Source organism: Tamandua tetradactyla (genome assembly GCF_023851605.1).
Source record: "Tamandua tetradactyla isolate mTamTet1 chromosome 9 unlocalized genomic scaffold, mTamTet1.pri SUPER_9_unloc_1, whole genome shotgun sequence".
Taxonomy (NCBI): domain Eukaryota; kingdom Metazoa; phylum Chordata; class Mammalia; order Pilosa; family Myrmecophagidae; genus Tamandua; species Tamandua tetradactyla.
The window spans coordinates 289772-304873 of NW_027518242.1; the positions used below are offsets into that span (position 1 = coordinate 289772).

General features: G+C 44.9%; 1 long non-coding RNA gene across 4 annotated transcripts in view; it reads left to right on the top strand.

Moving 5' to 3' along the window:
- LOC143672727 (uncharacterized) overlaps positions 1–15102 on the top strand; it is a 53104-nt gene that overhangs the window by 20163 nt on the left and 17839 nt on the right. Inside the window, exon 3 of one of the 4 annotated variants that reach the window (XR_013170005.1) lies at positions 10415–10729. The exons of the other annotated variants lie outside the window; for them this stretch is intronic. This is a non-coding gene — a long non-coding RNA (uncharacterized LOC143672727). Of the gene's footprint in view, positions 1–10414; positions 10730–15102 lie in introns of those variants that run through there. 4 annotated transcript variants of the gene reach the window in all.

The window sequence follows — 15102 nt, forward strand, 5'->3', positions numbered from 1 at the left end:
ATAGAATGTCTGAACAGAAAATATTTCCTTGTAGGTATATCAATGCCACACATAGCTAATGATAAAATATGTACACTTTTATGTAACACCCTCCAACATCTGAGGAGCTTCTCTTTGAACAGAATGCCAACATTTATTCTTTGGCAAATTTTGAATGTTAACAATGAAGTACACAAGGAATTACCCATCATGGAAAAAAACAGAAACCACTGCTAAAGATACTTAAGAAAATGTCACACTTCTTATTAAACAAATTTCATTGTCTTTTTCGAATGTAGTACTGTTAACTATGTTTTACTCCCTTTCTCCAAGGAGTAAAATCAGCTGTAATAATTCTTCAACTCAAAAGCAAAAGATAATAAGGAAAAGGGCTCAACTTTTTGTACGGAATTTCTACTGGACCATTGAATTAAAACACACAAATTTCTCTAAGTCCTAACGTTGAAATACAAAACTATAGAAGATAATGTTTGTATTCACCACCAAACTTAAAAATTAAACTTTAAGATAATACTGAGTACCCCATACAATTGCATCAATCCCTCTCCACTCCATCTTCCCTGAAATAAACCACTGTTTTACGTTTGATGTTTATCATTCTTATGCTTGCTTTTATACTCGCACTGTCTCATACATCAATAAATAGTATGAAATGTTGTTTTGTATTATTTTAAATTTGTATAAATCATATCATACCCTACATATCCATTTTCAACTTACTTCTTCACCTACACATTTTATGTTTTGAGAAATAAATATCTTGACAGGTATAGCTCTGGTTCATTTTATCTGCTGGATAGTAAGTACCTGGCCAACTCAAAGTTGCATCCATGCATCAGCAACATAAACACGTGGGAGCCTGTTGGAAATGCAGAATCGCAGACCCATCTCAGACCAATAGAATCAGAATTTCTACTTTAACCAGATCCCTGGATGATTTGGATGCACATCAAAGTTTGTTGTTTTTTCCTTAACTGATTGGATAGGACTTCTCTAATTGTTAAAGACAATCTTGTCAGTTCATTGTAGATGTCATCAGCCATAGATGAAATCAACTTACTGAAGATTTAAGTCCACAAAATATCCTCACAGGAACAATCAGGCTGTGCTTGGCTAACCTAATGACTGGACACCGTCACCTGCCAAGGCAACACATGACCTCAGAGAAGCATTCTGACAAGGCCTGTCCCTGCCAGGGTGCTGTGTCCCAGCCTTCACTGCTGCCCCTTCAACTCTTCAGTTTTCCTTCTCAGTGTTTGAAAAACCAACCTCTTGGGCAGTGCAACTCCCCTTGAGAATATAAAATATCACCGAATTGTCTCCTGTACTTTGAGTCATCTCTATTGCCCTTAAAACTTTTCCTTGTTCAGCCCCAGAATGCAGAAGTCTGTTCATTCTCCTTCAAGGGTGAGCAGAAATCAAACCTTGGGAAGAAGTCCAACTTAAACTCTCTTGTTGCCTTAGGAAGACTAAAGATTAGAGAAAAATAATTCAAGGCACCAATTAGATTTTTTATAACTTATTTTATTACAAGCTCAACATTTGCTAAAGCTCAAGGATCCAGCTCAGGGTAGACCAACAAGTTTCTTTCAAGATTGCTGGTGCTTTTTTCTTTTTAATTCATCTCCTCCACCCCAGTACTATCTCTTTTGTGAATAAGGAAATTGACCCAATATAGAACAAATGGTTGACCAAGATCCTGAGGTTGCCCTGGAAATGAGGAGGCCAGAACACCTCTGGAAAACATCACCGAGGCACGGCCTTGCTGGTTCAGTATAACAGTGTGGTGGGACCCCATTCTGGAGTCACCCCAAATGCTGCCTCAGTGCTGATGCACCAGCACACAACCTACCACCTGTGCATTGCAAAACAAGTGGAAAAACAGAGTACATCACTGTCCAGACAAGGCAGACATACATCAGAAAAATCAATGGGGTCGACGCTCTGTGAGAGCTCAGTCCCATCAGTAAACAGTTATTAAAGCCATGGGGAAATGGACACAAGCAGTTTGCCAGTGCAGCTGGCAAAAAAAACATGATTCTTGCTCTCTGGCCCATCAATTCAATAAACATGTTCACTTCCCACTAGACTAGATGCCAAGTGCTTCATATTTCATCTTATTTAATCTGCAAAATCTTCCTGTAGAGTAATACCATGATCACCATTTCATGATGAGGAACCTAAACTCATGAAACAAGTTTAAATGTGTGGTAACTGACAGAACTGAGTTTGATCTGGGGGGTTGTCTGGCTGCAGGCCTAACCCTGTCCCAAACATCCTAAAATAGCTGGTAGAAACACCAGCCCCAAAGAACAGTGTCAACAGTACTCATATTGGTCACTCTGCCTCTTTGCCTTTTCCTGTTCATGCTGGACTCTGTCCACCCGAAAAGAAAGCTAATGTGCTTCTGGGAGATGCTGTGGAAAATGTCTGCTCCCACCTGGATGCAGCTGCTGAAATGCCCTTCCTGCTGGGCATCTGCTGGAACTGTCAGGACAAACGCTACCCCCTTCCTGCCAGGTCACAGGGCCCTGCCTTCTCCAATCACTACTGGACACCAAGCACTGAGAGTCCAGACGTGCACTTTGTTCTACTGCAAAATAGCAAAGTGTCTCTCCCACTCGCTCATTGCATTCTGTTACAGAAATACAAAACAGGGTCCCAATACAGGACTTTTGTAAAATTACTCACATTCTTACTAGAACACCTTTGTGCTGTCTCGCTGCCCATGGGACTTGGGCACAAGAGGAAAGGGCTCAGAGAGAGCTGAGGGGCAGCTCTTACTCAGACATGCCTCTGGACTGTGATTAGCGGGTGTCATGGGTCATGCTTCTTGTACCCAGATTCTTCCTCCACGGGGACTCCCAGCCCAGGAGGTCCCCTCCAGGTGTCAGGTGAGGCCTGTGCCAAGGGAACCCCACAGACATGAGGCATTGGTCCCTGCGTGACTGCTGCGGCTGGCCCTGGGCCAGTGTTGGTGCAGGTTGTTCCTCCTCTTGCAGCTCTGCTGGCGGGTAGGTATCCTTGCTTCCGGAAGGGAAACTGAGGCTCAGGAAGCACGACCTGTGTGAGGTGGCACTGCTCATGACTAGTTTGCCGGTTCTCTCTCTCAGGCCCTCTGAAGGCTGCTTCTCCCTCCACACTGGCCTCAGATGTCTCCCGGGCAGGCTCTAGGTCATCTGCTCTTCCTGAAATACTGATTGGCACAATGCACACTGCGCGGTGCATGGGGGGTCAAGTTATGAGAAAACAGACATGACCCTCCCTCATGAAGCTTATAGCCCTGAGGGATGGAGGTGAGCAGGGCTGAACAATCATGCAAGTGTGGGCTCACAGGATGGGCCAAATGCACGTGGCAATGTCACAGGAGGCTGGTTCAGGTCTGGGGCTGGAGAGATAGTGCTGCCCATGGGAATGAAATTTAATCTGAGATCTGAACCAGGCAAGATTTAAGGAATGTGTTGGTTTGAAAGGATATATGTCCCATAGAAAAACCTTGCTTTCAACAAAATTCCATTTTGTAAAGGCAGAACAATCCCTATTCAATACTGTATGTTTGAAACTGTAATCAGATCATCTCCCTGGAGATGTGATTTAATGAAGAATGGTTGTTAAACTGGATTAGGTGATGACGTGTCTCCACCCATTTGGGTGGGTCTTGATTTGGAGAGAGCAGAGCAGAACGACATAGCCATGAGAAGCAGAGTCCACCAGCCAGCGACCTTTGGAGATGAAGAAGGAAAATGTCTCCTGGGGAGCTTCATGAAACAGGAAGCTAGGAGTGAAGCTAGCAGATGATACCATGCTCGCCATGTACCTTTCCAGATGAGAGAGGAACCCTGACTGTGTTCACCATGTGCCTTATCACTTGAGAGAGAAACCCTTAACTTCATTGGTCTTCTTGAACCAAGGTATCTTTCCCTGGGTGCCTTTGATTGGACATTTCTATAGACTTGCTTTAACTGGGACATTTTCTGGGCCTTAGAACTGTAAACTAGCAACTCATTCAATTCCCCTTTTTAAAAGCCCTTCCATTCCTGGTACACTGCATCCTGGAAGCTGGCAGAGCAGAGCAGAGAGGAGGCAGCCTAAGCAGAGTGCACCACTTTCACTGTGCTGAATGGTGTCCAATTGCGGTTTTTAAGTCGTCAAAATGGGTGAAATATTAGTATCATTGGGTGGTTCAACACAGTTCCAAGGACCCAAGGTGGAAGAGGAAAGTTCAGAGGGGCTGAAGCACAGAGAGCAGAGGGGACAGTGGGGTGACTCAGGGAACAGAAAGGACAAGGGTGGGGGCCATACTCTGTGGTGCCCAACTGTTAATGCCATAGGGAGGTAAAATCAAAAGAACAAAGTTGGGGAGAAGGTGGGGCCATTTTTCTTCTCACACTACACCGTGTTCACACACACACACAATTGAGCACATATTACCACCTGTGTTAGTTATATTCAGTTGTCAACTTGGCCAGGTGAGCATACCTAGTTTTGTTGCTGGGGACATGAGCCAATGGTACGTGAACCTCATCTGTTGCTAATTACATCTGCAGTCGGCTAGGAGGCATGTCTGCTGCAATGAATGACGTTTGACTTAATTGGCTGGTGCTTAAATGAGAGAGCTCAACGCAGCACAGCCTAAGCAGCTTGGCATTCCTCATCTCAGCCCTCGCAGCTCAGCCCAGGCCTTTGGAGATGCAGAAAGAAGTCACCCCAGGGAAAGTTGTTGGAACCAGGGGCCTGGAGAGAAGACCAGCAGAGACCATCCTGTGCCTTCCACATAAGAAAGAACCTCAGTGGAAAGTTAGCTGCCTTTCCTCTGAAGAACTAACAAAATAAATCCCCTTTTATTAAAAGCCAATCCATCTCTGGTGTGTTGCATTCCAGCAACTAGCAAACTAGAACACCACCCGAGGTCCTAATCAGAACTATGAGTTATTAAGCGTTGTCCATCACATACTGTTCAAACAGTTCTATGTATTCTCATTTAATTCTTATTTTTGGCTCCTGAGGTGCAAAGTGGTTAGTTTTCCCAAAGCTGCACAACCAGCGAATGGGAAAGCAGCTGTGTGTGGGTGCCATTCTCAGGCACCTGTGGGCTTATGCCAGGGCAGTGGCCACAGGGTGATGACCAGGCAGTGGGGGACATCTGCACACAGCGGGGGTCCCGGTGCCCTTGAGCTGAGGCTGGAGAGTCATGGGGGCAGCACAGGCCAGGCAGGTGTGTGCAAGGGGAGGTGGGGCTCAGGAGGACGTGGGCACAAAGGTGGAGGCAGAAGGCCAGGGTGTGGGGCCAAAGCACCAAATGCGGGAAGGGGAACTCACTGATCAGACCTGCCCGGAAGGGCCATGGATCAGACCTATGTGGACGGGTCCCGGATCAGACCTGCTTGGATGGGTGCGGCATGTGGGGTGTTTAGGTTTCACTCCATACCGTGTGTGTCAGGAGCCCAGGGTGGGCTATGCAGGGCTGGGGGCAGCACTTCCCCAGGACGGGCCTGGGCCTCGGGAGCTGTCCAGCATGGGAGACTGGCCGAGAGAAGAAGGGCCACGTCTGACATTGGCCCTCCTCTCCCCGGGCACAGGGAAGCTGCCCAGCGGCCTCGAGTCTGTGTGTGCCATCCTGAGCACAGACAGAAGTCCAGGGTGGGAGCCATGCTCTTCCCACTTCCTTGCCACCTTCCTTTGGGAACAGAATTACAGACCACAGGAGGGAAGGGTCACGCTGCCCAACCCACAGGCCACTTCCTGATTGCGGCACTGGCCTCTCCAAGCCGCCACACGTGCCCTGTCAAACTCCATTCTTCTTCCCTGCAGACACTGGGAACCAAACCAACAGCCGCTCCATCCACAGGAAGGATCTCGGAAATGGCTGCCTGCTTCACGGAACTGCAGTCAAAGCCAAAAAACACTCTCAAGGGCAACTCTCCTTGATTCTGAGAATATTCTTTTATATGATGGAAGTGCTTTTATAATCTATTTAAGATGTCATGATGATTTGCTAAGTTTCAAACCCCAACCTCAGTTTTACACTGGAACACTAAGCAGTTTTCTTCAAATTCTCCCAACCGTGCCACCACAAGTAACTTTTCCCAAAACAGATTATGACAGCATAAGAATTTTCCTTGAAAGGAAATGTTCCAAACCTTCATTTCTAATATTTTTCTCCAGGCATTTGAAACTATCTGAATACACCCATCCAATAAAATGGAAATAAAATTACCTTAGTAAGAATTGAAGTCAAGGCAAGTTTCTGAAGTCACAGTTCTCTTCCAGGACTGGCCTCAAACCACATGATACCACAGGAAACATTTTCACATACTTGTTGACAAAATGTGTTTCTCTCAATGAGGTTTTATCCCCATCCTAATCTGTTTTCCATATTTTATGCCTTAGAGTGACTTCACACTCGTGCCTTATCTCTTCCAGGGTAATGCTCATTTCGAGACTAATTCCTATATAAAGCTGAGATTCAGATGAAATGGAGCAGAGGACTGGGTGAAAGTCCATCTGTCTTTAATGAGTACCACTGTGCATTCATTAAATAACCTGGGATCAAGAACCTCTAGGAAAAAATAAATCTTTGTGTTCACAAATTGCCTTCGCCTTACATTGTGTGACTGAGATCTGGCATGTCTTTACACAGGGAGCCTGCTGTCAGTAATGCTGTAGGGAAGAGTAGAGGAGACCCCAGAAAAAATGGGGCATGCGATGAGGTCAGAGGGGCCTGACAGAAGGACCAAGGATGGAACAAAAGTCAAAGAGACAGCCTTGATTTTAAAAGGTTTGCACTCCAGGACTGCTATTAATTCTTCTCTGTAATCCCAAACTTTCAGTTAAGGCTGCTAGCCATGGTATGTTTCATTGTTCTTAGGGAATAAAAGGATGGAAATAGCATTCAGTCTTGAGATGCTAAGAGAAAAGGAGCTATACATGAAATTCAGAGCAGAAAAGGTAATTCCAGAAGTCAGCACATGAAGCTAAAGTGACTCAGGGAAACCCAACTCTCCAAGAGGTCTAGAGATATTTGGAGGGATAACATATTAGGGTTCAATGTGGGTCAGTGTGATGCATTCCCACAACAGCCTGGTTACAGCACCAAGCACCAGTCTGACCCAGGGCTTCAGGTCACAAGGGAATGAAAGTTCACTCCTCAAACAGCTGACTGTATCCTCAAAACTCCCAGGGATGAGGGGCAGTGGATTCCAGCCTCCCCCAGCTCCTGTGATGTGATCAGATTGGATGTGGCATGACCTCTGCACCATAAGTGGATATCCCACTCTCAAGCTGCTAAACTGTTATTCCAAATGCATCATTTGGGTCCATTTCAGGGTCCTGAGGAGGACCAGTGCCCCTTCATCTTACAGAGTCTGGAGGTCACCAGTAGGTCAGTCATCCAGTTGAAATGTTAACTCTTCACATCTCTGGGTGAGATGGGTTCTGACAATGCCGTTGTTCAGCCAGTGCTATGAAAATAATTCCACAATGGAGGAGAAGCCCAGAGTCACCTTGGGCTTCACAATGGTCCTCCATGACCTTCACTGCGATGGCCAGCCCCCTCACGTAAAAATTAACAGAACTAGATGCAGCCATACCCACAGCACATCCTTAGACTTTTTATAGGACAGAAATGAGCTCTAAGGAAACTCTTGCAATGTGAACCTATTAATCACCCAGTAGGAGTTTAATCAAAGACTTGGTACATCTGTTGGCCCAGCTGGACACTGTTTTTTTTTGGCTTCCTTGAAGAAAGTTCACATGTTCTTTAAATGCCACACAAAAAAATTTTAAATGACATCTAAGAGAAAATGACGTTTTTCCTCTGGAAAGGTCTTTTCAAACTAGTAATTCTTGACCATTTTCTTCTGTCAATTTGGAGCTTTGGCACCTTTTCCAGATTTGAAGGTCAGTGTCTTTTCCAGACCACTAGACACCACTTCTTACCAACATCTTCAAGCAAATAATACATCATAATCTTGAATGTATATGGCTAACAACTTCAGAAATAATTTTTTTTACAAAGATGGCTTCATGGGTGGATAGCTCATATGGAAGGCATTTAAATGATGACTCTAGAGACTTGCAGACAGGTGAGATCAGAGTCTCTGCATTACCTGAAAGAGCTGGGGGGAGGCTTCACAGAGAAATGCCTACTTCCATGAACCTAGCATTTAGTTTTCTAGGCTCAAAGACTTTATTTTACCTGCATATGGAAGGAAGTTCCTCTGTCTAGGGGGACTCACATGAGTTAAACTCACACTATAATGAAATAAGATGAGGTATTATTTCTCTCTCTCACATGAAGTAAGTTCAGAGATGAGAAGCAGGGCTGATATAGTAGTTGCACAATCACCATGGCACCAAACTCATTCTCCCTTTCACCCCCACTATTCTTACACTTCCACCATCAAGTTTGTATCATTGTCCAAAATGGTTGTCGGGCCTCCAATGACATCCAGATTCCAAGGAGAAATAAGTAAGAAGGGCATGGATGGCGGAAGGGGACATGATGGTGGGAGAGTTGCCCATCTTCTTTCTAAGGAATATTTTGAAGACCCACCCAACAACTCCTGCCTACCTCCTTCCACCGACTGAAAGGATGGAAATTTAATATTTTTCTTATTCTACGCAGATTACAATTGCATAAGGTAGGAGTGGAGAATGGACATTATTTAGGAACCAGCACTGACTTCCACAGAGGTATGAATCAGAATGTCAAGTTAGTAATGTGTGTCATGAGATCCTTCTCCTTTATGTCGAGGACAGAGGAGAATTTGGAGAGAGTCAAGTCAGCTTGTGAAGTGTGAACTGGCTGTGGGTGTGCAGATGGTACTTGCCAAGAGCTGATCCCAATCTAAACAGGTGGCCATGGTTCAAGGAGAGAAACAAAAGCAGAGGTCAAATGCCGATTTAAAAACTGGACCATTCAATTAAGCAAGGCAAATGTGGAATGCGGTGTAATAATATAACATGGAAGCAGAAAGAGGGAAATCAAACCAGATCAAATCTCAAAGAATGTAAACAGTGATGGGAAGGCAGCTGTGGGCTGAACAGCTCTTTTAGGTTGGGAGCTGCCCGCACTGTGAGATGCTCAGGGCAGGCCCAGACTCCCCCTGCTCTCAGGAATAATAGGCTATGAACTGAAGGTATAATTAACATTTAGCACTTGAGGTGCATTAATAATTTTTAAAAAAGAGATGACATTGGCTATCCCAAGACCGCATTTTCACTGGACATCTGCCATGTTGCATGATGGAGGCTTTCCTGACACTGGATAAGTGACACCACAACTGGCTGGTGACTTTGTAATTGTAACACAACTCCTATGGATTAAGTTGTGGGAATAATCCAGAACACCTGGTGGAAGGTGAGCTGGCCTTCCACTACAGTAAAGGTTTCACTGTGACCATTTTAAATAACCCAGGTGCTGTGTGACCATTCCTGGGGTACACTCAGCCCCCTTCTTCCCTGAGTCTGGGCACACAGCTCCAGCCTGACCAATGGCCATCCCTGGGCATGCCCAGGAGTGCCTACCACCCACGCCATGGGCCAGAGTGAACTGCTCTCACGGTAGAGTGAGGTAGAGGCTGTGTTGCTGCAGCTTCTCCTCCACATCTTCATTCGAGAGTGAGAGACAAGAAAGTGTAGAAAATGTAATGAATGAGCCATTCATTACAAATTGCCAAACTGACTGAGTCAGGTGGCAGGATAAATGGCTTTATCCTGAATTCGATAGACAAGTTGAAAAAAGGGGGGAAATCAAGAATTTCAATGTGAACACAGACATACAACTAACAATTAATGTCACAATAGTGACATTAACACCCTCCACAGGCTTTGATGTTCTTATGGTAATAACCCTCTGGATGGTAAGTGATTGTGACAGAAATGAAGAGGCAGCACTCTGGTTCCTTCAAAACAGGACTTGCTGCCCAGCTGCAGAGTGACTAGTGGGCAGCTTGCAGCACTGAGCTTCTCAAAACCCCCAAGCATTCCAGCCAAGATCCCCTTTAGTCAGAAAAGCCCCAAGCCAATGTCTGGGTAAGGGCCCTTTCTGCCCAGGTGAGACCCTGGGACAAGCTGTCTTTTCCCAAAGCTTGCACTGGGTTAGCAGAGACGTTCTGAGGTCTACACAGCTGTCTGCCACATCCACCTCCCCCTCCTGTTCCCACGGGGTCTCCCACTGAAGACTCTCTCACACTCCTCACTCCAGCTCAGACCTGCTTTCTGATGGCACTGGTGGCACCCACCACCACCTCCGTATGGTCATGTTCCTGGGACCCTGGCCGGGGGAAACAATTCTACAAATCTCCGACTTCCTTTTAAAGGAGGGTCTTAGGTTTTAAGATTTTGAAAGGCATCTGTGTCATAAAGGATGATGGGCAGCCCTCCTAATATCCATTCTTCCCTCCTTTGTTAGTGGAGAACAGCCACGTCAGAATGAAGGTCCTGCTATAGCCTCCCTTGTATGAGGTGTCTCCTAGCAGCCACTACTAGGTAAAGACAAGGGGCATCCTCCAGCCTCCTTCCTTCTGGCTGAGGCAGCACATGATGGCTGGGCTGAGACTACGAGGTGGAAGTCGAGTGTTGAAGATGACCTCGAAGAAACCTGCAGCAGTAACAACATGGAAGCTTCCACAAAGGAGAAATTAACTTCTACCTAGTTTAATCCACAGTTATTTTGGCTTTTCTGCTACTCCCAGTTGAATCTAATCCTAATAAACTCAGGATCCATGGCCCCTAAAAGATTTTTTTAAAGTGTATTAATTCTCCAGATGAATCCAATTTGTAAAGTTCTTGAGGTCAGAACTATCTCATTCACATTGTGCAATATAGTATCTGGTATACATTGGAATTCAATATATATTTTGATCTTGAAAATTTATAGTAAATGTGTGAGCCCACATATTGTTGGTAGATGAACTTTTCTGATCAAGTCTTTCATTTAACTTGTTTCTAAGTTGAATGAAAACCTCTCAGTCTATAAATCCCAGAAGGTGTGCTTTTGTCATCAAAGTGTTGAATATGTCCCAAGATACCTATTTTAACTTCAGAATCTGATCTTGCTCCAATATTATTTCAGAGTTGATTTAAACAATATACAATTATGCTGCTATTATAAGTGGAATTAGCTTTTATAATCAGAAATGATGCTCCCATGATTGAATTTCTGTGAAACAACCAAGCAGGTTACAAGCAGTTCATCCAACTGCTAAGAAATTCCTACACCTTGATGTAAACCACCTTTCTTTACACTGATCAATTCACAGCAGTCTAGGAATTCAAAAGGGCTAAAATAAAAATATTTAAAGACAGCATATCATAAAAATCACAACAAAGATCATTTTAAAGATTTTTTTTTAGGTTTTGAGTATTCACTTCCTAAGCTGTTCTCAATCTCTTCCACTAATTACCAGCTGCAGGTTACATTTGAGGAATAAAAACTTTCAGTTTTCTACTGTTGAATCTTCACATGCTATTAAGATAAAACAGTTCCAATTTGAGCCAAGAATTGCTGGCTAGTTTAAGTAACTTACTGGGAAAATCTGAAATTTGAGTAAAGGCATCTCAGTAAAGGCTTTGGAAATGAGTAGTTTTCCTTTTAAGGAGAGTTGTTCCAGTCACTTCTCTGTTCTCTGGCAAGTACAAAATGACAACTTAACCACTTTTGTACTTTGCTCCAGTCTTGGATGAGAAAAGTTATTTAAGGATGTAAATCTAAGGCTTGAAGTTCCATCCTTTTTCCAGAATGAATGACCACCTCTGCAAGAGGCAGAGCAAAAGTTTCAACGCTGGCTGCCTGGTGGTGAGGGAACTTCACTTTCTTTCCAGCCACAGCCGCTGAAGCCTGGCGAGCAGTGTGAACAAGGCCACCCAGCTTCCAGCCCTGCTGGCTGTGCCCAAAGCCTCAGCTGGGTGTGAATCCAGACCTTGCTAGCGGACCACGTCAGGTCATGGTGGGTCCTGTGCTGACACAGGCATGGAGATGTGTCGGCGGGCAGCACTGCCTTCTCAGAGCCTCAAATAGTGCTTGTGCTGAGGCTGCAGGAGTCACCAGAGGAAACCTTGTACTTGAGAAATGAGAAAAAGAGAAATTGCCCAGAAGAAAAGAGAAAGCAATGTCAGGGGTGTCCAGGCCGGGCTCCTCATTGGTCAAACCAAATTGACTCTGTAACCCAATTCAACTCCTTATCGGGTCCACAGCTGGCAGCTCAGAGCCAGTGGCCTGGGCTGGACGCCCAGTTCTGCGAGATGTGGGAGAAATTGTCTGTCCCATGCCTTACTTCCCTCATCTGTAAACTGAGGGTGATAATCTGGCTATTACACAGACTAGGGGAATTAATACGTGTAAATCACTTGGAATGATGCCTGACACATAGTGATAACTACATAAATATTCATTAAATATGGAGGTTTTTTAAATTTCACCTAACTGAGGATGTGTCCAAGTCCTGTTTTCTTAAATAGAAATGGCCCTTTAAATTCAGATATGATTTCTAACAAGAGTTTAGTCCTATTTTTATTTTCTGATATAAAATTCATTTCATGTAAGTTTTTGTTTAGCTAGCTTCAGTGGATTTGCATCCTGTCCCCCACAAAAGGCATGTTCAGGTCCAACCCCTGCTCTGAGGGTGGGCACCCATTTATAGTTGGGAGCTCTGGAGGTGTCATTAGTTGAGTTTTTCCCAAACTGAAGGAGGCTGGGCCTTAAACCAAAGTGGTGGAAGCTCTTTTAAGGAAAGGAAATTGGACATGGAGAGAGACACCACAGGGAATAGCCAGAAGCTGGTTGTCAATGGGACCTGGAAGAGAAAGAAAAGATGCCTCCATGTGCACTGTCATGTGACAGAAAATCCAAGGAACCTAAACATTACCGGCCAACTAGGGGATACCAGCCAAGGAGGAAGCAGGCCTCCTAGCCTCTGAAATCATGAGCCAATAAGTTCCTGTTGTTAAGTCAACCCAAGGTGTGGTATTTCTTTTACCATCTAGGAAACTCACATTATGAGCAAGGCACTGGGCTGTGCAGCACAGAGCATGGCAGGTCAGGGGAGCCCCAACGCCTGTCCCAAGGACACTGTAATCTAGTATGGGGGTAAGGAGTTGTGTGCTCTGAGGCCATTCACTTAACCCCTTTGGACAACATATTTCCTCATTTATAACTTATTATTCTCAGAGATATTGTCCAACTTCAACAATCTGTAAGCCAAATAATTTATAATAAAAGGGTGAATATTATGAACTAAAGGAAGAATGCAAAGTGTTGTGAGTAACCAAAGAAGGGAAGATTATTTACGCTGAGTCTGTTTTTCTAGATCTGGTTGTAATTATTAATGCATATTGTCTCACCTTAAAGCACAGTCCCTTCTCTTCGAATTCAGATTGATTAAGTGTACAGGATAAGGTGGGGAAATATTCCTTAACATCAATTAGTAAATTTAAAACATAAAAGAGTTTGTTTTTAATTACAGAGTTTTAAAACATGGAGCTTATCAAGTAGGCATCCTTTTTTTTTAACAACAAAGGAGACAGTTCTGCACCTCCTGGAAGCAGGTAAGTTTCCCTCTTATGGAAGCTACATTGTCCTGATACTGCCCCCACCAAGCTCAGCAAAAGCACTGGCCACTGGTTCAGGAAGTCCCAGGAGGGTATCACTTGGGCTCAGTAACCAGCCTGGTTTTGAACTGCTTGGTTTTTAGAAATTCTCCTTAAAATTTCGACCTGGTGACCACCTGGCTGTAGCACCCTCCCTGCTGGTCAGGGTCTCTGAGGCATAATGCTCGCCCTGCCACTCACAGCCCCACCGAGTGGCCAGGTCACCTTGTGTCACTTCTACCTGGAAGCTCCTCAGACTCCACAGCCCTACACGGGCTCCTAGGCCCACAAAGGGTAAAACTTCAGTGGTTATAGCACAGCAGGAGGGTCTGGTTCTCCCATATATATTAAAAATTAGTGGAATGACCCCCCCAAAGAAAAAGTGCATGTCTTGAATCCAGACATGGAGGTAGTAGGTCCAACCACCAGCCTGCACCAGCTCCACTTCCCCATTCTGATGGAGAGCCTCATGGCAGACCAAGCTCACCGTCCAGCTTCTGGTCATAGGATGAGAACCCCAGAGAGGCTCTCCCCTGCACACAGATGTCCATCAGGAAATCCACCTGTTCTCCACAAGCCCACATGCTTCTTAAACTTAGCAGCAAACACAGCATAAGGCCTTGCCCAGGCGTCTCCTCAACCCTCAAGAAAATGGGCTCGTAATAATATTGTTCAGGTCTGGGGAAAACCATATGACCTGAGCCAAATCTTCAGAATAACCTCTAGACAGGTAGCTTGTCAAAAACAGAAGGAAAAAATAAATGAAGGAAGTGCAGCACTTTTCCTCCAAAATCCATTCCCCCTTCTTCAGAAGGGTGTGTTAGCTGGGCCCATGATTGCCCCACTGGAGACCACGCTGCACAGGCCCTGGCACACAGGGGTCACCACGTGGCAGTGGTCTCATCCATCGAATGTCATGAGCAATGCTGCCTCACTTGCCTAAAACAAGATCCGTGCTTCTGCTCTGCTCCCCCATCCCCTGTGAGACCAGCTCCAGCCACACCTGGTGGGAGAGCAAAGGACAAGACAGGGAACACGCGAACTCCTGAGTGAGCATGGGAAGCAGAGCCATCTGGATGGTGGGACACTCCCTTCCACATGCGAGAGGAAATAAACCTCCATTTCATTCAGGCCACTGGATTTGGGGTCCTTTTCATTATCATAGGTGACCCAAACTCTAACATTAGATATGCTCACTTTTTGGTCTCCTCCCTGGATTTTCCTAATCTTTTCCTAGAGAATAGCAGATAGCAAAAAAAAAAACAAAGCAAAAGTGTTTTAAAAGATAAGGGCATTAGGTAGGACTCAGAGAAACTATATTTAGAATGGTATTTGATGATTTTCCTTCCTCCTCCCACAAGAATTCCCACAAAGAATTCTAATTTGATGATGTACAAGAGAGAGAAAAGGCAAGCATGAAGGTTTTAAATTCTAAGAGCACTGATGCAGGACCCACCATATCCCGGCCCCCACCTCACCCCTGCTATAGTAACAGAGAGAATGGACGCATGT